The sequence below is a fragment of the Schistocerca piceifrons genome, chromosome 5 (assembly GCF_021461385.2).
Source record: "Schistocerca piceifrons isolate TAMUIC-IGC-003096 chromosome 5, iqSchPice1.1, whole genome shotgun sequence".
Taxonomy (NCBI): Eukaryota; Metazoa; Arthropoda; class Insecta; order Orthoptera; family Acrididae; genus Schistocerca; species Schistocerca piceifrons.
The window spans coordinates 334,656,995-334,678,595 of NC_060142.1; the positions used below are offsets into that span (position 1 = coordinate 334,656,995).

Below are 21,601 nucleotides of genomic sequence, written 5' to 3' on the forward strand. Positions count from 1 at the left end.
TTTTATATGAAACAAAAGTAAAAAAGTAAATACTGAATCATCACACCATCAAATATTACGAATGCATCCAAAAATTAAGCAGAATAATAGCAACATATTTATTTATTTATATACTTGTTCCATAGATCTGTACATGTGAGCAAGTCACTCAGATGTGGAATGTGTCAATATACATAATAAAATACATAGAATAAAGACATTGTTATAGTATTAACAACAGTGCACAAAAGTCATGCTTATTAGCTTAAAAACTAGTCAACATAAATGTGAAGATAGCAGTTTCATATTTAGGGCATTATTGCATTTATTTTAACCTTGAACAGTAATCAAAACTTCCCACTTTGGGTTTAAAAGTGACCCAAAAATGGAAATGAAAAAAACAGGAATTTTTACATTAGGGCATTATTACATTAGTTTAACAGTAAACAGTGTCAAAAAATTTAAAAACATCTTTCCAATCTGGGTTTTACTTATTTCTCTGAAAGAATTCCTCCAGTGAATAAAGTGAGGTCTCAAGTAAATAATTTTTCAAGCCACGTTTAAATACTGATGTACTACTCCTTATACTTTTGATGCTGTTGGGTAGGGAATTGAAAATTTTCGTTCCAGCGTACTTTACCCCCTTCTGAATAAGTGTCAAGTTCTTTAACTCACAGTGGAAACCCTCTTTTCTTCTGGTGTTATGTTCATGATGTAGGCAATTCGTTTCATACAGAGTGGGGTTATTTATTACGAAGCACATCAGTGAATATATGTACTGAGATGTTGCTGTCAGTATTTCAAGTCGTTTAAAAAGATTTCGACATGAGGTTCGTGGGGGTACACCACAAATGATTCTTATTGCTCTTTTTTGTGCGGTGAGGATTTTCTTTGCGGCAGGTGTATTGCCCCAGAAGATGATGCCATAACACATGACTGAATGAAAATAGCCAAAGTAAGCTGACTTTGAGATGGTAATGTCATTGAAGCGTGACAAAATTTGTAAAGCAAATGTTGCTGACGTCAGCCGTTTTAGTGTTTGTAGAACGTGATGTTCCCAGTTCAGCCTACTGTCCACGTATATGCCTAGGAAGTTTGATAAGTACACTTGCTTTATCATCTGATCATTCTGTGTGATAACTATTTCTTTTGGGTTTTTGTGGGTTGTCTGGAACTGGATAAAATTGTTTTTTTTCAGATTTATTGAAAGGGAGTTAATACTAAACCAACCCAGAACTTCTTTAAGGATATCATTGACCTCGGATTCTAAGTCAGTAGTTGACACATTATCCACCACAATGCTCGTATCATCAGCGAACATTGTAAATTTACACTGCTTATTGATGGATAAAGGCAGGTCATTAACATATATGAGGAACAGCAAGGGCCCAAGCACTGATCCCTGTGGCACTCCATGCTGCGCAATTCCCCACTCAGTCCACTATATATTGTGATACACTATCTGAAACATCTAGAATAATCTTCTTCTTCCTATTTTCGAAGTACGATTTTAACCAGTTCCCTACAGGTCTTGTAATTCCATAATGACAGGCCTTCTTGAAGAGTATCTGGTGATCTACACAGTCGAACGCCTTTGATAGGTCGCATAAGACACCAATTGGCAGCCTCTTGCTGTTTATAGACTGTAGAACATCATTTGTGAATGAGAAAATTGCGTTATCTATTGAAACTCCCTTTTGAAACCCAAACTGCTGACTGTTAATGATGTTCAGGTCACCAAGGTGTGCCACAATCCTGTTGTACAGAGCTTTTTCTAGGACTTTTGAAAATGTTGTTAATAGAGAGATAGGGCGATAGTTTGACACATTTGTAGCATCCCCTGCTTTGTACAGGGGCCTGACAACAGAGTATTTCATTCTGTCTGGAAACACTCCTTGTAGCATGGATGTGTTGCAGATGTGAGACAAAACTTCGGCCACTTCACTACAGCAAGCCTTCAACAGCTTGCTTGAAATATTGTCGATACCAGCAGAATGTTTATTTTTCAAAGACTGTATGATTTTTTTTGATTTCATTGGCAGTAATGGGAAGCACACTTATTTGACTGAAAGGTTCTGGAAAATTATTTTTCATTATACAGGCAGCTTTATCTACAGAACCATGGCAACCTATCTGTGTTGGGACAGTTAAAAAATGTTGGTTAAAGATTTCAGCAATTTCCTCACTGGGTCATTCCATGTCAAGTCACCCAGGCCTTGACACCAACCATGTCAGATTTTGATGAAACTTGGTACAATTACTTCTTTTATCATCCTGAAAGCACTTGTAAAATTTTTTGCTCTATCTCTTATAGTTTTTTTTTTAAATAAATTTATAAAGTTTTTAGATTTGGCTTTGTTTCAGCAGTCGGAAATGTAACTTAAACGTGTCCTCACAACTAAAAAAATTTGTATATTAAAGAATACTCAAGATATCAGTATGAAATTTTGGAATAAGTTTGTGTATTATATCTAAATGTTAAAAAAAATTACCATAAAGATATATTAAATTCTTCCAAATGAAAAAAAATTTATAAGTTTTTTATTTTTTTTAGCTAACGGATGTTCAGTTTTACAAAAACTGCAATATCTAGAGTCTCAGACCTGATTGAAAGCTCAAATTTGTTTTAAAATACTCTTAATTGTATAGGCTATTAGATAAAAGAAAAATTATGTTGGCTTTTTAACCTGTTTAACAGTTATCTAATTTTTAAAATAATATTAATTATATTTTAAAAATAAAAAATGCCAAGTGACTTAGACACCGAAAATAAGTTTTTGTCTTCTTGGAGTAACACTGTACACTTGGATTTTGTATTGTTACTCCTGTGTTTTGAGGTACAAAAATTGTTACAGTGTTAAATAGTGCTTGGATAGTATTTTATTAAGTTTATTCGAACTCTCAGTAAGTACTGTTACTTAGTTTACAGAGATTCTTTTCCAATATCCTATAAAAGTAACCAGAACAGTAATCAGACCAAAAGTGAAATCAGTATGTCAGATATTCAAACCTGTAGCGTAGGGTTATTTAAAAAATCTGACTGTTTCCAAACAACCTACACACCTTCAAAAAAGTTACAACCGGTATCAGAATTGAGTGAGGAAGAAAAAGATTTGATCCACTTACGATCTGGAATTAATCTGTGTGAATTTAAGAATATATGTTCACACCACAGCTACTACTTTTTAAATGTTTTTGAAAGTATCAAACAACATGTGTAGACCCACTAAAAACACAAAAAGCCCATCAAAAAATCGTTGAGAAGTGTAGGCTTGGATCTTTCTAAACAACTACTGACAAAAAATATTAGCATAAAACCTGGACAAAAGCTTTGCTCAACATGCTGTAACTTTTGTGAGGAAAAATTAAGAGTTGAAGTCAATGAAAGTGAAACAGATGATGAAGTCATGGTTGAATTAGAATCATTGGAATCCAGAAATGAATCCCTCGTACAAACAAGCATTGCTCTTGATAATTTAGGTTTAACACCGATAAAGCTTCATGGCTTGTCAGAACAAAGTAAAGGGTCTTATTTTAAAAGGAAGGTTAGCAATGTTGGAAAGACTGCAAAAAAGGCGGTTTCAAAAGCATTAAAATGATGCACCAAGTTCTGATGATGACGAAGAAGATAAAAGTGTGGTTGAGAAAGCAAAGGATTTTGATGTAATGATTTCTCTTATGAAAGAGAAGATTTCATCTGTTGGGAGGTCTAGAAAAATCCAGATTCTGACCTTGGCTCCAGATTCTTGGACTCTAAGTAAAGTGATGGAAGAATTTAATGTAAGTGAGTACATGGTGCGACAAGCTAGAAAGCTAAAATCTGAAAAGGGTATTTTGGAAACTCCTGGTCCAAAAAAAGGTAAAACTCTTTCTGAAAATACAGTAAGACTTGTAACAGATTTTTATGAAAAGGATGAAAGTTCCAGGGTGCTACCTGGAACAAAAGACAAAGTAAGTGTTCAAAAAATGTGTACATGCAAAAAAGTTTCATTTTGTGTAACTTGAGAGAACTCTATTATTCTTTCAAAAGGGAGAATCCCAAGGTAGAAGTAGGATTTTCAAAATTTTGTTTCTTGAGACCTATAATGGTGTATCCTTGCTGGTGCTGCAGGCACACACACACTGTATGTGTATGCAGTATCCACCTGAATGTTAAACTATTACTGGATGCTGTGAAAATTGAAGAATCTTATAAAGACCTAATTAAGATGCTTGTGTGCAACACGGAAAACCGAAACTGCATGCTACATCATTGCGGCAGCTGTCCTGCAAATACTGCACTAACTGAGTACTTAACTGAAAAACTAAGTAAATATTATGATTTAGAAGAAGAAATTGTAATCAGTCAGTGGGTTAACACAGACTGTTTGATCATTTCTGCCCTGTCTATCAGTGTTGAAGATTACATTTCTTTATTGGTTAGGTCATTGGAAAAGCTCACCCCACACTCATTTATAGCAAAATCCCAATCAGCAGCCTTTAAAAGATTGAAAGAAGACCCACCACCCAAAACAGCAATTATTGTGATGGATTTCAGTGAAAATTATTCCTTTGTTATACAAAATGAGATCCAAAGTTACCACTGGAATAGAGGTGGTTGTACTCTACACCCAGTTGGAGTTTTTCTAAGAAATGAGGAAAACAATGTTTTTGTTTCCAACCACTGTTTTATTAATGATGACCAAGAACATGACACTGGTTTTGTTAACTTTGTACAAAAATAAATTACAAAGTGGCTGTCATTACGTCATACTGACAGTGACTCAGTTCACTACTTTACAGATGGTTGTGCTGGGCAGTACAAAAATAGAAACAGTTTTAAAAATTTCACTGAACACTTGAGAAACTTTAATTTGAAGGCCCAACACTCATGGGAAGTCAATTTGTGATGGCCTAGGAGGAACTATTAAAAGAATTTTAAGGAAAGCCAGTCTACAGATTTCAGATGAAGAACAAATAATGACAGCAATTGATGTGTACAAGTTTTGTGAAAAAAATATTGAAAACATTCATTTTAACTCTATTGACAAAAAATAAGCTTATTTGCTACGGTTAAAAGTAGAAAAACGTTTTTCCGCAACCTGAACCATTCCTGGAACAAGAAGTTTTCATAACTTCAAACCACTTCCAACAACCAACCTTGAAATTAGAAGGACTACAGATAGTGTAAAACCCTCCTTAGTATTTTCTTTCCATTCTTCTTCTGATAGGGTTCGTGTTGAACCATCCATAAATAGCTATGTGGCTGCAAATTATGATGGTAACTGGTACTTTGGACTGGTAAAAACAATATTCAATGATGAAGAAGATGCAGAAATTCTATTTCTACATCGTTCAGGACCCGCTGCATCATTTTATTGGCCTGAAAGAGAAGATTCCTGCATAGTGCCTATGGAGCACATAGTCTGTGTAGTAGACGCACCTCAATCAAGCGGCACTGGGAGAATGTATTACTTCAAAAAAGACTGTATCAAAAGAACTGAAAGCTCTTGGATGAAGTGGAAAAACAGTTTGAATCAGCATTAATGTTTATTAAAAAGACAAAATTACTCAAAAAATTCAATGTTTCAAGCAATCAGTTGGGTTATACATAAGTGTCGTAAGTAAACTATCTTTGTACATAATTCTAATGTAATCTACTATAATTAATAAAAATGTTAAAAAGCCATCATTATTTTTGTTTTATCAAGTAGCCTATATGTTTAAGAGTAAATTAAAACAAATTTGAGCATTCTATCAGGTCTGAGACTCGAGATATTGCAATTCTTATAAAAGAAAACATCCGTTAAAAAAAAAGAAAAAAAATACATATATATTTTTTTCATAGAAAATATTAATATATTTTAATAGCATAATTTTTATCTTCAAATATGTATAATAAATAAACTTGCTGCAAAAATTCATGATGTTATCTAAGAGAGTTTTTAAGATAAGCAAATTTAAAGTTTTGAATACAAATTAAACTGACCATTTCCGAAGGTTCAGAAAACGCAAAACATAAAAACTTTAAAAATTTATAAAAAAAACTGTAAGAGATACAGCAAAAAAAAAATTGCAGGTTTTGTCAGGATGGTATTAGAACCATTTGAGCCAAATTTCATGAAAATCTAAGGAGGTGGGTGTAAAATTTATTTTTTATTGGGTGATTTGATATGGAATGACCCCACTATTAGTTATCTCTGAGTTATCAACAGTTAAAACAATATTTTTGTCTTTGTTGTAGTTTACAGTCCCTGTTTCTCTCTTTATCACATTCCAGATTGTTTTAATTTTATTTTCAGAATTAGTAATTTCAGATGCTATACACATACTTTTAGAGTTTTTAATTACTTTGGCAAGAATTTTACAGTAGAGTTTATAATGTTTTAGCTGAGCAGGGTTGTTAGAGGTCTTTGATGCTATGTAGAGTTGTCTTTTTCTCTGACAGGAAGCTATGATGCCCTTAGTGAGCCATGGTTTTTTGCAGACCTGGCAGGTTGGACTCTGTATGACTTTTTTGGAAATACACTTTCAAAGGTACCTGCTATCTCATTTGTGAATAAATTGTATTTAAAATTAGCAGTTTCTGCTAGATAAACAGGTGTCCAGTCAGTATGCTGAAGACATGATCTGAACGTTTGAATAGCTTCCTCACTTATTTTCCTTACTGTTTTCCATCTAAGTGAGGTGTCACTCAGAGGAATTCCCAAGCTGTTGAAAGTAACTCGTTGTCCGTCATGGTCAGACAGACCATTTATAACCATTTCAATGTTAATATGGTTGACTTTACTCTGATCAACAAAAACGTTATCAATGAGAGTACTGGAAGAGGTTGTGGTTCTGGTGGGCGAGCTAACCACGGGAACAAGGTTGTACGTGCCCATGAGATTTTCAAACTCCACCTTGCAGGGAGAATTAACCAAGAAATCTATGTTAAAATCCCCAACAACTACCATGTCCCTATTTTTTCTACTTAGGTACAACAAAAGAGTATCTAATTGTTTAACAAACACTTTAAAATTACCAGATGGTGCCCTGTAAACTGCCACAACTGTTAATCTGGAGACAGTGTCTGGCACCTCTATAGCACATACTTCAAAATGTAGCTCAAAGCAGAATCTTTGTACATCTATTGCCGTGAACAAGACATTGTTTTTTACATATACAGCTACTCCTCCTTTGTCCATATAGTTCCTGCAATAAGACGTTGCCAAAACATAGTTGGGAATAGGGACCACTTCAATACCAGCAGTGATGTGGTGCCCTGTTAGACACAGAATGTGGGCACTGTTTATACCTTTTGTCTTCTATATTTGCTGTGAACTGATCCAGCTTGCAGTATAGGCCTCTTATGTTCTGATGAAACACTGTTAACTTTTGTCTTTAATTGTATTGCTGTTTGAGTGAACTTTCGTTTGTGTATTAATTACTTGTTGCAGATTTTTGTTACTGGACCAAATCCTGCTAGAGTTGGCCCAGCTCACTAGTTTCCCTCTTTAGTTAGGGCTATGACTGGTCTGCTTTCATGATCGTTATTGTTTAGGCCTATTATTTCATGAAAAGCTTTTCCAATGTCTGCTGCTAGTTTATTTTTGCCAAACTGATTTAGATGTAGTCCATGCTTTGTGAAGCAGTGTCTCTCATACCTGTCTGTATCCAGTAGTGTCACATTCGTAAACTTAGTGCAAAAGTGTTTCAGTTTACTATTCGTTAGACGAATTTCTCTGTTCACACAAGACCAGTCTGCCAGGTCACATCTCGCGGGCACAGTTGTTAGTATTATGTTTGTATGCTGTAATAACTGCAGCAATACGAGTAGCTTTTTAATGAAAGTGCTGGCCTCGTTGCAATAAACATCGTTTGCTCCTGCGATTATCGCAATACAGTCTTTTTCCGTGAATTTAGCACATTGTGTGTATGTCTTCTACCACATTCACGAATTTTGCTCCTGGTTCAACAATTGCTGATATACACGAACCATCTTGAGCAGAGTTCGACATGCATGTCGAAATATTGCGAGCATGACTGTCTCCAAATATTTTTACGTTATTTTTCCGTTGTGTTTGTTTACGTAGGCGATCGGAACTTTTTCTTACTCAACCACGCGTGTTTTGTGTACACGTGTTGCCGTCTACTACAATTTTAGATGCACTGTTTTTGTTGTTTGAATTATCACTGTTTATCAAGCACTGAACTTTGTCCACTGTTGAGGCTTCTTTATTCACTTGTGGGTTTCCTTTCTTGTATATAAATGTGGCGTCGTCGACGGTTACGTTTTCACGACGTACATAACACCGATCTACACACACTGTCGAAGCACTACTGTTTTGTAGAGCTGTATATCGGTCTTGGAGGACAGCGTATTTCACTTCTAGCACTTCAATATCGGTTTGTAGCATTCTGATTATTTCGTCCTTATTTTTGATAATGTTTGAAAATTTACTTTCACACGCGGCTGCTATGTACGGCCCACAGGTCCACAAATAGTCATCAGTTACGAGTTTTAAGTTGATCTTGCAGCAATTTTCATGAAACCAGTACTTGCAGGTTCTACACTGAATTCCTTTACGAACTTTTCTGATACACAATTTACAATTACTATTACTTTTATCTTCATAACTGGGAGCCGAGCCTACACGTACTTCCTCTATCGGCGCCATCTTGCCAAACTCCCAAAATTATACTTACACTGCAATTTAAACGAGAAATCACGATCACCTTGCTACGATACCAAAACAATTATGGAAGACTACGTCATCCAATAGGAACACGAGACTATAAATTGCTAAACTTGCAGCGCTCCAAGTGGCCTGGAACCAAACCAACGTCGTGTTACCGGAAATCCCTATAGGAGTTTCACCCCCCTGGCTCACACCTCACCTGTCTTTCAACAACATCTTTGCCTCTTTACTTCCGCCTCGACTGACACCTCTGCGCAAACTCTTTGCCTTTACAAATGTCTGCTTGTGTCTGTGTATGTGCGGATGGATACGTGTGTGTGTGCGCGCGCGCGCGCGAGTGTATACCCGTCGTTTTTTCCCCATAAGGTAAGTCTTTTCGCTCCCGGGATTGAAATGAGTCCTTACCCTCTCCCTTAAAACCCACATCCTTTCGTCTTTCCCTCTCCTTCCCTCTTTCCTAACGAAGCAACCATTGGTTGCGAAAGCTAGAATTTTGTGTGTATGTTTGTGTTTGTTTGTGTGTCTATCGACCTGCCAGCGCTTTTGTTTGGTAAGTCTCATCATCTTTGTTTTTAGATTAATTTTTCCCACGTGGAATGTTTCCATCTATTATATTCATATCATTAATTTGAACCCAACAATTACGTTTGTTATTGTCACTGTTGCATATCTAAATCTTTCCTGTCGTCTTATTTTCTCTTTCTGTTTTTGCCAGTAGTTTCACTTTGTATTCACCTTCTCCTTTTTACCGTAATCTGCTATACAATTTTATCCCGCCGATATATACTCAATACGTAACCCACTTCCAAACCATAACCAAAAAAATTTTTTTCCGCTTTCAACACTACCGCTGCTATAAAATCCACCGTTTCTAGTTCACAAACAGTTCCTTTCACCTATTAAACAACCATTTCGGCTAGTTCTAATAACTTTTGCTGTATTTCCATTTTCGTTTTTCTCACATCACTGATCATTTTAGCCGCTTCCCACAGAATTTAACGTCATTATTTCTTCGTCAGACAATTGTTAACCTCATTTTCATAATCTGCCACCACAAAGCACTCCTTTTAATACATTTTCACGTAGTTTTTTCGAAATTTTCTCGAATTTCTCCACCCTTTAACGTGTTTCGGCTGCAACACAACCACCTAACCTTTATGCACGTCGTCGTCTACCAACCCAAGTTCACCACAGGATCAACATAGCCCGGCTTTAACCAATACTTTTTCGCCTTTTTTCACACCAGATCTCCAGTTGCTTTCTAGTTCACCTTTATCTCTCCCCATATATTTTTATTTTCATTTCAGCCTCATGTTACACTTTCCACCTTGTAATACCATGTCACCCTCACAACACCCCCACAACGACCCCATTAAGTTTTATTTACATTCCCTCCGCAAACAGGCCTTCGCCCTACCCAGATTACACTCCCATATTTTATTTTCCCAGGCTTGTCTGACATTTGGCATTACCCCCAAAGGCCTCACACTTAAAGTTCCCATCTCTGGCTGCAACCCTTCTTTCCATCAGTCCCTATACCAGTTCCAAACAGAACAATCTATTGCCCTCACCCACCAAATCCTTCACCCACACATCAACTCAGCCAATGAACGCACCCGTCAACTCCTATCCTTAATAAAAGTCCTCAATCTTTCCTCTCCCACATCCACACCGGCTGTTCAGAGCATCCTCCTACAGGCCAACCGCAAATTAGAACAGCATGCCATCCTCCACCTTAAAAAAACTATCCAATCTCCTGGTTTCCCACCTCCGGAAAGGCAACTCACTCACCCTTCACTACCTTTCCAGCAAACCTCAACCTCCTCTCATTGCACACAGACCCAGTCTCTCCCATCTACTCAATCTCCCACTTCCAGCTCCACTCCCTCCAAAACCTCAAAATTCCAATCAACACAATCTGGAACCATAACACCCCAATTCAGTAGTTAACCTTTCCTCCAAACCACTCTCCCAATTCGAAACCTCTGTCCTATCCAAAGCCCTCACCTTCATCCCCACTCCCAGATTCAACCAAACAGCCCTCGTCAAAGATTTACTGTCCTACACTCTTACTCTCTGCTGGAAATATCACTTTGCCCCGAAGAAAAGTGATCCTAATCCGACTCCTAATGATCCAACTCCCCAAGACACTATCCAAATTGAACCCTGCCTGGAACAGTTCCGTCCTCCATCACAGTGGGACCCACCTCCTCTTCTCAAAATCACCCTCTCCAAACCTTCCAGTAATTTCTGACTTCCAGCCTTGCCTCTCAATCCTTCTTAAAAAACCTTAATCCTACTCCCAACATCACCACTGCTGAAGCCCAAGCCACCCGTGATCTGAAGGCTGACCGTTCCATCGTCATTATTCCGGCGGACAAGGGTTCCACGACCGTGGTACTTGATCGTCGGAAGTATGTGGCTGAGGGACTGTGTCAGCTTTCAGACAACACCACATACAAAGTTTGCCAAGGTAATCCCATTCCTGATGTCCAGGCAGAGCTTCAAGGAATCCTCAGAACCTTAGGCCTCTTACAAAACCTTCCACCTGACTCCATCAACCTCCTGACCCCACCGACACCCCGCACCCCTACCTTCTACCTTCTTCCTAAAATTCACAAACCCAATCATCCCGGCCGTCCCATTGTAGCTGGTTACCAAGCCCCCACAGAACATATTTCTGCCTACGTAGATCAACACCTTCAACCCATTACATGCAGTCTCCCATCCTTCATCAAAGACACCTACCACTTTCTCGAACGCCTGGAATCCTTAGCCAGTCTGTTAGCCCCGGAAACCATCCTTGTAACCATTGATGCCACTTCTTTATACACAAATATTCCGCACGTCCAGGGCCTCGCTGCGATGGAGCACTTCCCTTCACGCCCATCACCTGCCACCCTACCTAAAACCTCTTTCCTCATTACCTTAGCCAGCTTCATCCTGACCCACAACTTCTTCACTTTTGAAGGCCAGACATACCAACAATTAAAGGGAACAGCCATGGGTACCAGAATAGCCCCCTCGTACGCCAACCTATTCATGGGTCCCCTAGAGGAAGCCTTCTTGGTCACCCAGGCCTGCCAACCCAAAGTTTGGTACAGATTTATTGATGACATCTTCATGATCTGGACTCACAGTGAAGAACAACTCCAAAATTTCCTCTCCAACCTCAACTCCTTTGGTTCCATCAGATTCACCTGGTCCTACTCCAAATCCCATGCCACTTTCCTTGACGTTGACCTCCATCTGTCCAATGGCCAGCTTCACACGTCCGTTCACATAAAACCCACCAACAAGCAACAGTACCTCCATTATGACAGCTGCCACCCATTCCACATCAAACGGTCCCTTCCATACAGCCTAGGTCTTCGTGGCAAACGAATCTGCTGCAGTCCGGAATCCCTGAACCATTACACCAACAACCTGAAAACAGCTTTCGCATCCCGCAACTACCCTCCCGACCTGGTACAGAAGCAAATAACCAGAGCCACTTCCTCATCCCCTCAAACCCAGAACCTCCCACAGAAGAACCACAAAAGTGCCCCACTTGTGACAGGATACTTTCCGGGACTGGATCAGACTCTGAATGTGGCTCTCCAGCAGGGATACGACTTCCTCAAATCCTGCCCTGAAATGAGGCCCATCCCTCATGAAATCCTCCCCACTCCACCAAGAGTGTCTTTCCGCCGTCCACCTAACCTTCGTAACCTCTTAGTTCATCCCTATGAAATCCCCAAACCACCTTTCCTACCCTCTGGCTCCTATCCTTGTAACCGCCCCCGGTGTAAAACCTGTCCCATGCACCCTCCCACCACCACCTACTCCAGTCCTGTAACTCGGAAGCTGCACACGATCAAAGGCAGAGCCACGTGTGGAAGTACCCACGTGATTTACCAACTGACCTGCCTACACTGTGATGCTTTCTATGTGGGAATGACCAGCAACAAACTGTCCATTCGCATGAATGGACACAGGCAGACAGTGTTTGTTGGTAATGAGGATCACCCTGTGGCTAAACATGCCTTGGTGCACGACCAGCACATGTTACACCATCCAGGTTATCTGGATACTTCCTACTAACACCAACCTTTCAGAATTCTGGAGATGGGAACTTGCCCTTCAATATATCCTCTCTTCCCGTTATCCACCAGGCCTCAATCTCCGCTAATTTCAAGTTGCTGCCACTCATACCTCACCTGTCATTCAACATCATCTTTGCCTTGACTGACATCTCTGCCCAAACTCTTTGTCTTTAAATATGTCTGCTTGTGTGTGTGTGTGTGTGTGTGTGTGTGTGTGTGTGTGTGTGTGTGTGTGTGTGCGCGCGAGTGTATACCCGTCCTTTTTTCCCCATAAGGTAAGTCTTTCCGCTCCCGGGATTGGAATGACTCCTTACCCTCTCCCTTAAAACCCACATCCTTTAGTCTTTCTCTCTCCTTCCCTCTTTCCTGATGAAGCAACCGTGGGTTGCCCCGGAAGCTTGAATTTTCTGTGTGTGTTTGTGTGTCTATCAATATACCAACGCTTTACTATTTATTTTAATGCGTGGTTTCCATAAAAGTGTGAATGATACCTTAACTGCGATTTTTCATCTTAATTGCGTGTAAAAAAACGATTGTGAGAATAAAAAAAAAAACCGGAGGAAATGTAAATGAAATCACCTGTATGAGAAGTATGTGTGAACAAGTACAAGAATCTTTGATGTCCTGCACCCCTCACTCCCTCCCACCACCCCACCTCCCTCCTTGCCCCCCCCCCCCCCTCTCTCTCTCTCTCTCTCTCTCTCTCTCTCTCTCTCTGCAGCTAGGCTGAAGCCTACACAAATGCACTGCCTTGGCCTAGCGCCCACAACCAGGGTTGGCAAAGTGGTTTGTGCAACTGCGTGCAGTAGGTGTGTCTAGGGTTGCCAAGTGGTTTGTGCAAACGCGTACAGTAGGTGTGTCTGGTGTATAGCCTGCACAAACATGAAGGTGAGGTGACTGTTGCTTGAGGGTGCCTGTGCCTCATGGGGCTGTTTTCAGGGCAGCTTGCATTAGAACTTTTATTAATAAGGGAAGAATTCATCTTATTTCTCTACGTTGTGGATGAGCTGGGTGCATATGTCAGTTTCACTGCTTATACTGCAGTAATGTAACTAAATGTTCTTTTCAACTCTTTAACAAGTTACTTCACACTCACCTATGGCCAAAATTATGCAACAGTACAAAAGTAAAGTAAAACTTAACTGTTGTAAGCAGCATGGAATTATTCAAAAAAGAAAACAGTCCTAGTCAATAACTATTTTAGTCCTCCTACATGTTACTTGAGCGTTTTGGAAACACTCACAGTGTTTGGCTGTGATCTCCACACTATGCATGGTGCATTTGTTTGTACTCTGAACTTACATTCTTGAAGATAGCGATGCAGATGACCTTGTCATCCTGATAAAGGTTTTCCATGCTGGCTTAAGTAACTTCTGGCAATGGCTGGGATCCTCCCTTCAGCAGGACCATGGCCAATTTCCTACTATATCTATGTCCAACAAAGCTAATAGACAGAATGTAAATAATTTAGGAAGAAAGGTAACAACTCACACTTCCTAAACTGCATAAACAAGATGTTCCTATTCGTCCAGTTGTATCATCATTCACTGCTCCATCTTTCAAACTAGCCAGTAAACTTGATGTCCTAATTAAGAGCAAGACTAAATTCAAACCAAAGCATGGTATTTGAAACTCTGTGGACCTAGTAAACAAGTTAAAAGGTATATCTGTCTCACACAGTGATGAATTAGTATCCTTTGATGTCAGCAGTTTGTTTTCTAACATACCAGTAGTAGAATGCATTGATATTCTGACAGAGCTGATGCACAAGTCTAATGGCAATCCTGTGGAATTGAATGACTTGAGACTGGCCACACAGACATGCCTTGCACATAACTATTGGGTCATTCCATATCAAATCACCCAATAAAAAATAAATTTTACACCCACCTCCTTAGATTTTTCATGAAATTTGGCTCAAATGGTTCTAATACCATCCTGACAACACCGGCAAATTTTTTTTGCTGTATCTCTTATAGTTTTTTTTTATAAATTTTTAAAGTTTTTACATTTTGCGTTTTCCGAACCTCCGGAAATGGTAAATTTAATTTGTATTCAAAACTTTAAAATTGCTTATCTTAAAAACTCTTTTAGATAACATCAAGAATTTTTGCAGCAAGTTTATTTATTATACATATTTGAAGATAAAAATGATACTACTAAAATATATTAATATTTTCTATAAAAAATATATATGTATTTTTTCTTTTTTTTAACAGATGTTTTGTTTTATAATTTACTCTTAAACATATAGGCTACTTGATAAAACAAAAATAATTATGGCTTTTTAACATGTTTATTAATTATAGTAGATTACATTAGAATTATGTACAAAGATAGTGTACTTACGACACTTATGTATAACCCAACTGATTGCTTGAAACATCGAATTTTTTGAGTAATTTTGTCTTTTTAATAAACATTAATGCTGATTCAAACTGTTTTTCCACTTCATCCAAGAGCTTTCAGTTCTTCTGATACAGTCTTTTTTGAAGTAATACATTCTCCCAGTGTCGCTTGATTGAGGTGCGTCTACTACACAGACTATGTGCTCCATAGGCACTATGCAGGAATCTTCTCTTTCAGGCCAATAAAATGATGCAGCGGGTCCTGAACGATGTAGAAATAGAATTTCTGCATCTTCTTCATCATTGAATATTGTTTTTACCAGTCCAAAGTACCAGTTACCATCATAATTTGCAGCCACATAGCTATTTATGGATGGTTCAACACGAACCCTATCAGAAGAAGAATGAAAAGAAAATACTAAGGAGGGTTTTACACTATCTGTAGTCCTTCTAATTTCAAGGTTGGTTGTTGGAAGTGGTTTGAAGTTATGAAAACTTCTTGTTCCAGGAATGGTTCAGGTTGCGGAAAAACGTTTTTCTACTTTTAACCGTAGCAAATAAGCTTATTTTTTGTCAATAGAGTTAAAATGAATGTTTTCAATATTTTTTTCACAAAACTTGTACACATCGATTGCTGTCATTATTTGTTCTTCATCTGAAATCTGTAGACTGGCTTTCCTTAAAATTCTTTTAATAGTTCCTCCTAGGCCATCACAAATTGACTTCCCATGAGTGTTGGGCCTTCAAATTAAAGTTTCTCAAGTGTTCAGTGAAATTTTTAAAACTGTTTCTATTTTTGTACTGCCCAGCACAACCATCTGTAAAGTAGTGAACTGAGTCACTGTCAGTATGACGTAATGACAGCCACTTTGTAATTTATTTTTGTACAAAGTTAACAAAACCAGTGTCATGTTCTTGGTCATCATTAATAAAACAGTGGTTGGAAACAAAAACATTGTTTTCCTCATTTCTTAGAAAAACTCCAACTGGGTGTAGAGTACAACCACCTCTATTCCAGTGGTAACTTTGGATCTCATTTTGTATAACAAAGGAATAATTTTCACTGAAATCCATCACAATAATTGCTGTTTTGGGTGGTGGGTCTTCTTTCAATCTTTTAAAGGCTGCTGATTGGGATTTTGCTATAAACGAGTGTGGGGTGAGCTTTTCCAATGACCTAACCAATAAAGAAATGTAGTCTTCAACACTGATAGACAGGGCAGAAATGATCAAACAGTCTGTGTTAACCCACTGACTGATTACAATTTCTTCTTCTAAATCATAATATTTACTTAGTTTTTCAGTTAAGTACTCAGTTAGTGCAGTATTTGCAGGACAGCTGCCGCAATGATGTAGCATGCAGTTTCGGTTTTCCGTGTTGCACACAAGCATCTTAATTAGGTCTTTATAAGATTCTTCAATTTTCACAGCATCCAGTAATAGTTTAACATTCTGGTGGATACTGCATACACATACAGTGTGTGTGCCTGCAGCACCAGCAAGGATACGCCATTTAGGTCTCAAGAAACAAAATTTTGAAAAGCCTACTTCCACCTCGGGATTCTCCCATTTGAAAGAATAATAGTGTTCTCTCAAGTTACACAAAATGAGTCTTTTTTGCATGTACACATTTTTTTGAACACTTACTTTGTCTTTTGTTCCAGGTAGCACCCTGGAACTTTCATCCTTTTCATAAAAATCTGTTACAAGTCTTACTGTATTTTCAGAAAGAGTTTTATCTTATTTTGGACCAGGAGTTTCCAGAATACCCTTTTCAGATTTTAGCTTTCTAGCTTGTCGCACCATGTACTCACTTACATTAAATTCTTTCATCACTTTATTTTGACTCCATGCATCTGGAGCCAAGGTCAGAATCTGGATTTTTCTAGACCTCCCAACAGATGAAATCTTCTCTTTCATAAGAGAAATCATTACATCAAAATCCTTTGCTTTCTCAACCACACTTGTATCCTCTTCGTCATCATCAGAACTTGGTGCATCATATTTTAATGCCTTTTTTGCAGTCTTTTCAATACTGCTAACCTTCTTTTTAAAATAAGACCCTTTACTTTGTTCTGACAAGTCATGAAGCTTTATCGCTGTTAAACCTAAATTATCAAGAGCAATGTTTGTTTGTACGAGGGATTCATTTCTGGATTCCAATGATTCTAATTCAACCATGACTTCATCATCTGTTTCACTTTCATTGACTTCAACTCTTAATTTTTCCTCACAAAAGTTACAGCATGTTGAGCAAAGCTTTTGTCTAGGTTTTATGCTAATATTTTTTGTCAGTAATTGTTTAGAAAGATCCAAGCCTACACTTCTCAACGATTTTTTGATGGGCTTTTGCTGTTTTTTTAGTGGGTCTACACATATTGTTTGATACTTTTCAAAAACATTTAAAAAGTAGTAGCTGTGGTATGAACATATATTCTTAAATTCACACAGATTAATTCCAGATAGTAAGTGGATCAAATCTTTTTCTTCCTCACTCAATTCAGATACCGGATGTAACTTTTTTTGAAGGTGTGTAGGTTGTTTGGAAATAGTTAGATTTTTTAAATAACCCTACGCTACAGGTTTGAATATCTGACATACTGATTTCACTTTTGGTCTGATTACTGTTCTGGTTACTTTTATAGGATATTGGAAAAGAATCTCTGTAAACTAAGTGACAGTACTTACTGAAAGTTCGAATAAACTTCATAAAATGCTATCCAAGCACTATTTAACATTGTAAAAAATTTTTACTTCAAAACACAGGAGTAACAAAACGAAAATCCAAGCGTACATTGTTATTCCAAGAAGGCAGAAACTTATTTTCAGTGTCTAAGTGACTTGGTACTTTTTATTTTTAAAATATAATTAATATTATTTTAAAAATTAGATAACTATTAAACAGGTTAAAAAGCCAACATAATTTTTCTTTTATCTAATAGCCTATACAATTAAGAGCGTTTTAAAACAAATTTGAGCTTTCAATCAGGTCTGAGACTCTAGATATTGCAGTTTTTGTAAAACTAAACATCCGTTAGCTAAAACAATAAATAAAAAACTTGTAAATTTTTTTTTTCATTTGGAAGATTTTAATATATCTTTATGGTAATTTTTTTAACATTTAGATATAATACACAAACTTATTCCAAAATTTCATACTGATATCTTGAGTATTCTTTAATATACAAATTTTTTTAGTTGCGAGGACACGTTTAAGTTAAGATTTCCGACCGCTGAAACAACGCCAAATCTAAAAACTTTAAAAATTTATTTAAAAAAAACTATAAGAGATAGAGCAAAAGAATTTTACAAGTGCTTTCAGGATGATAAAAAAGTAATTGTATCAAGTTTCATCAAAATCTGACATGGTTGGTGTCAAGGCCTGGGTGACTTGACATGGAATGACCCTATTTCCAGTTCCAAGGCACTCTTTATAAACAATTAGCTATGGGTTCCCCTCGTAGTCCGCTCTTGGCTGAAATATTTATGGACCATTTTGAACAAAATTTTCTAAAAACAGAACCTTTGGGTGCAAACATCAAATACTGGGTTTAGATATGTAGATGATGTCCTGTGTATGTGGACTGGTACTACAAGAGAACGCAACACATTCTTGAAAAACCTAAACAGTCAACATAAAAATATCCAGTTCACTATGGAAATTGGCAACAAATCCATAAACTTCTTAGATCTCACCAATGACACCAGTACACACACACATTGTTTCAAAATTTACAGAAAAACAACTACAGACACAGTAATACCTTCTTGCTCACAACACCCCATAGCTCACAAACATGCAGCTTTACACTCAATGGTACACCGTCTCATATCTATCCCCATGTCCAGAGATGATTTTGAAGCAGAGTTAGATACAATAAAATTTATTGCCACAGCCAATGGCTACAATCCAGTTCTTATTGACCACATCTTGCACAGGAAACAAAAACTGAAAATTATACCCCTCCTCTATGCCTCACCTGCTTCCCCATCCACTGTCTGCAAGAAATGGTGTATACTACCATTTCTAGGTCAGGTATCACAGACTGTAGCCAAAGCACTGAAATCCTGCAAGTATAGGGTTTCAGCCCAGTGTGTTTTTAATAGCAAAGACAAGATCCAGTTATTAGCCAACAGTGGGGTATACAAAATCACCTGTTCTGATTGTGACAAATTTTACATTGGTCAGTCAGGCAGAGACATATTAACTAGGCTGGCTGAACATGAACGCAGCTGGAGGTTGCTGAATTCAGACTCTGCATTTGCTGAGCATGTGCTGAGTGACGGTCACAACTACCAGCCAGTGTCCCAAGTACTTCACTTAGCAAACAAAGGCCATAAACTCAACCTGCTGGAAGCCCTGGAAATTAACAAACATCTTGCTCACAGTCCAGATCTCATCCTAAATGCCGAGACACAACTGAACACTTCCCCTCTCGTAAACTTCATATAATCATGTTTGTTGTTCATTACTTCCCACACTCTCTCTTCCTACATATTCCCATTTTCCTTTATTCATTAAGTTGTTTTATTTGTTGCAGTTGTCTTTGTATTCTACATAGGCTGTAGTTTCAATGGTTAAGGGTTTCATTTTAACTTGTACTTGTATTACTGTCCATGTTTAACTCCCCTTGTAGTTGTCTCATCAAATACTGTTCATATTTTACTTTGCTTATTTATTTAATGAAAACTGGTACACAGCCACTGCTTTTATTGTAATGTTAATGTTAAAATGCAGTACCACCACACTCTCAAACTATAGGTTCCCTCAAACACATCCATTTTCCTGCATTTATTAATTTCTGTTTATCTTATTGATATTGCTTAAGTTCCTTATGTCTTCTGTATTTACATTGACAACTGTGTCTTCTTTTTTAATTGGTTGTGTATCACTCTCCATGTTTCATACCTCTTGATGCAGCCTTGTCTAGTACTAATTTTATCTTATTTTATTAGTTTTGTTTATTAATAGAAACTGTTATGTAGGCATGCAATTCGTATTTTGTGCTAAAGGTTTTCCTGTCAACTCCATTGTTATTTATGTACTGTTCAGTTTTTACTATTTCATTGCAAAGATGTTACTTACCGTATGTTTCTACTTCACTCTAGATGTGTTACTTCTCGTCCAATGTTGTCTGCTAACATTTAACTTCTTTGGTGATAATACTCAGTAAATGTCTGAAGATGGCCTTGCAAGCCGAAAACCGGTTAGCAATAAAAGTAATATTGTAGAACAAGAGCAAACTGTGCTTTTCATTTATTATTATAATGTTGTTCTACGAGGAACTGACGGAAGATTCTGTTAATATGAATAGGAGTGGCATTGAATCATTGATAGGAATAAAACACACACATACTCACACTCTCTCTCTCTCTCTCTCTGTACAGCTATGTTTTGCTGGTTAAATGCATAATGCTATGTCTCCCATTCTGCAGGTTGACAGGGATTGAGGGGTGGTGTTGAACTGAGTGGGCAAAGGGGAGGGGAATGGAGGGAGGAGTGGTAGGAAGAGTTGGGGAAGGATACATGGTGGCTCTGAGAGAAGCAACCATTGTACAGGGTAGGAATGTGAAAGGGAGAGGCAGCAGATGCATGGGACAGGAATGCGACATAAGGGCACAGACACAGGTGAGTTTGAGTGAGAGGAGTGGACTGGGAAGGGTTGACAGAACAGAGCAAGAGGAGACTGAGGGGAAGAGGGTGTGGGTGCAGAATGAGTAATTTAGGGTTCTGGAGGAAGGCGGAGGTAGGTTTGGGGCAGGGTTAGCAGAGATTAAGGCCAGGAGGATAATGGGAATGAAGAATGTGTTGCAAGGACTACTACTTTCCATATATTGGGCTGGTACATAAGTTCATAGAATTGTTCTAAAAGTTTAATACACACAACAGATATACACAAGAGACTGCAGTCATCAATAATATATTCTCCTTCACTATTTACAACAAACTGCCAGTGCTGGCATAACGTTTTGATTCCATGACTATGGGAATTACTTGGTTTCGAGGTGAAGAACTCGTTGAGCCATATTTGGAGCGCATTTTCATCCAGAAAGGAAGTTCCTTGGAGGTTGTTTGATAGTCAGTGGAAAAGGTAAAAATCTGAGGACACAAGATCAGTTGAATAAGGTGGGTGTGGAATGACTTCCCACTCCAACTCCTGTATAGTGTTTTCTGTGAGTCAATCAGAAAGCGGGTGGGCATTATCATGGAGTAACATCACTTCTTGCAGTCTTCCTGGTCATTGTTGTTGGACAGCATCTGCAAGATGTCTCAGTTTTTGACAATAGCTATCAGCAGTGGTGCTTACACCTTGGGGAAGCAGTTCTTAGGACACCACTCCTTTGCTGTTCCACTAGATGCATAATGTTACCTTCTCTTGATGAACACAAGTCTCTGTACGGGTTGTTACTGCTTTGTTTTGACTCAAACCATTCCTTTCTTTCCCTTACGTTAGCATAAAGACGCCATTTCTCATCACCAGCAACAATATGAGACTGGAATGGTCGGTGTTATTCGTGAGCCAGTTGA

The 21,601-nt window shown here is 38.0% G+C and overlaps 1 protein-coding gene across 11 annotated transcripts in view; it reads left to right on the forward strand.

Annotated features, from left to right (window-relative positions):
* Positions 1-21,601, forward strand: part of LOC124799256 (cap-specific mRNA (nucleoside-2'-O-)-methyltransferase 2) — a 327,660-nt gene that overhangs the window by 46,088 nt on the left and 259,971 nt on the right. The window contains exons 1-2 of one of the 11 annotated variants that reach the window (XM_047262811.1): positions 15,714-15,718; positions 20,696-20,701. The exons of the other annotated variants lie outside the window; for them this stretch is intronic. The gene's annotated coding sequence lies outside the window, so the exon portion shown is untranslated. Of the gene's footprint in view, positions 1-15,713; positions 15,719-20,695; positions 20,702-21,601 lie in introns of those variants that run through there. 11 annotated transcript variants of the gene reach the window in all.